This window comes from Eumetopias jubatus, unplaced genomic scaffold, assembly GCF_037043125.1.
Source record: "Eumetopias jubatus isolate StellerSeaLion01/CBP00866 unplaced genomic scaffold, mEumJub1_p1.0 scaffold_32, whole genome shotgun sequence".
Classification (NCBI taxonomy): Eukaryota; Metazoa; Chordata; class Mammalia; order Carnivora; family Otariidae; genus Eumetopias; species Eumetopias jubatus.
In genome coordinates, this window is record NW_028274838.1 from 1,716,926 (window position 1) to 1,719,352 (window position 2,427).

Genomic DNA, 2,427 nt, shown 5'->3' on the forward strand with positions numbered 1-2,427 from the left:
TCAGGACACAGCCAACACCTAGGTTCCATGTAAACCCAAAGCAGTCAACACTATGAAGGTCTGCAGAGGAAACTGCTGGTATCAGTAGCTCCCCACTTTGTCTTGGCCAACTGGAAAATAGAGGCGAGTTCATTAAGTCTTGTAGGGTCATCCTTGCCCTAATGATCAGGGATTAGTCTTTCTCTCTGTTAAGTGAAATACTTTCTAGCTTCAGTATTCTCTCTCCACTTAAAAACTTTGGAACTATTGGCTAAAGTATAGATCAAGTAGCTACAGTGAAAAAGGGGTAAAGCAACTTCCAAGCTGCAGTGAGAATGTGCAGAAACTCTTATACTGAATAATAATCGGACAAATCACTTTTAAATTGCACAAAAGGTTTATACAGTAATTCTGGAATAGACAATGTAAGTCTGTCGCTTTCTCCTTCTTCTTAACATTGCTTTGATAATTTAAGATCATTTCCATTTCCATATAAACATTTGGATCAGCTTAGAAATACTTACTAAAATGTCTGCTAGAAGGTTGATTGGCATTGTATTAGATCTTTTGATCAATTTGGGAAGAGTTGTCCTCTAACCATAATGAGTCTTCCAATCCACCACAAATTTTATCTCCCCATGTATTTAGTTCTTTAATTTCTGGAAGTAGTGCTCTGCAGTTTTCAGTGTAATGTTCTGACACATATTGTGTCTGATAAGACAATGCAATAGGAAAACTGGTCAAAAGACTTGAAGAAGAAATGCTTCACAAAAGAAGATACACAAATGGCCAAAAAGCACTTGAAAAGATGCTCCACTTGAAACCATTGAAAAGCATGAAGTTGAACATAAATCAAAAGGGATTCACTAATGTCTCTGCAAGGCTCCATCTTAAACTAAGTAACCTTTTCCTTGTCTTCTGCAAACCTCTGCTCCTCCCTTCTAAGCCTTTTGTTTCAGGAGCCTGGTACCACCCTAAAGACAGGTTGAGGGAGGCTGGCAGCATGCACACAATTTCTGTCAAAATAAAACACCCCCCCGCCCCTTCCTTCAGGGGGAGGGGACTTAGAGTTTTTGAGGGCCTTGGCCTGTTCTAGCCCCCTGTGCCCCGAAAAGCAATAAAGCTATTGTTCCTCAATATTCCAAACTCTGTCTTCGTCTTATATTTTGGCTCTGAAGCACAGAGGTCAGTTTTCGACGGTACACTCAGCCATTGGGAAGATAAATTAATACTACAGTGAGTTACCATTACACAACCATCCCCGTGGCTAAAATTACGAAGACCGAAAACATATGTGGTGAGGATGTAAAGTAACTAGACGTTTCATACACTTGTGGGAATGAAAAATGGTCCAACCACCGAGAAAAGCTGAACCACAGATAAACATTTACCAATCACGTGAACGGCCATTCCTCTCCTAAGGATTTACACAATATGGCCACACAGCAAACTGCACATGAATATTCATCATAGCTTTATTCCCCATGGCCAAACCCAGGAAACTGCATAGATGGCCATAAATAGGTGAATGTACAGACCAAATATATCCATACAGAGGAATACTCCTTAGCAATGAAAAATTCTGAACTGGTGATCCATTAGTAATATGGATAGATATAAGAATCCTTAGGCTGCACGGAGGAATGTAGGCATAAAAGAGTTCCATTTCCATAACGTGGTTAAAAATCAAGCCGTCTTTGATGCCAGTGGTTGCCTGGGGCTGAGGGTGAAGGCAGTGAGAGACTTCAATGGATCCACCCAAGGGAAGCTGTGAGGTAGAAGAAATGCCCTGTGTCCTGAATGGAGCAGTAGTTTCAATTGTATGTACATCTGTGAAAATGCATTTAGTTGTACAGTTTATCTTTTTAAATTTTTATTTGTTGAGAAAGCACTCACACTGCGTCCTCTCTCTCTTACCGTCCAAAGGAGGAGAAGAACGATCATCAGTGGCAATGGGCAGCTGTGGAAACAACACCTAAAATCACGTTCATGCTCAGGAGAGAACAATGTGCCTCCTCCTTGAGGTTTCAGGTCCTCTACACGTTCAGAGAAAATTCTCTAGTAACAAACTGTAGAAATGAACTGGAGGGTATTATGCTAAGTGAAATTAAGTCAATCAGAGAAAGACATGTATCCTATGACCTCACTGATAGGAGGAATTCTTAATCTTAGGAAACAAATTGAGGGTTGCTGGAGTGGTGGGGGTGGGAGGGATGGGGTGCCTGGGTGATGGGCATTGGGGAGGGTATGTGCTATGGTGAGCGCTGTGAATTGTGTAAGACTGATGAATCACAGACCTGTACCTCTGAAACAAATAATATATTATATGTTTAAAAAAAGAGAGAGAGAGAGAAGCTAGTAGGAAGGGAAAAATGAAGGGGAGGAAATCGGAGGGGGAGATAAGCCATGAGAGAAGATGGACTCTGAGAAACAAACTGAGGGTTCTAG

At 41.2% G+C, this 2,427-nt stretch overlaps 1 non-coding gene across 1 annotated transcript; it reads right to left on the bottom strand.

The window, feature by feature from the left end:
- Positions 1-1,866: 1,866 nt before the first annotated feature.
- LOC148161976 (small nucleolar RNA U3) lies at positions 1,867-2,079 on the bottom strand. The gene has a single exon (XR_015767257.1). It is a non-coding gene; the product is annotated as a small nucleolar RNA U3 (small nucleolar RNA).
- Between the last annotated feature and the right edge of the window lie 348 nt (positions 2,080-2,427).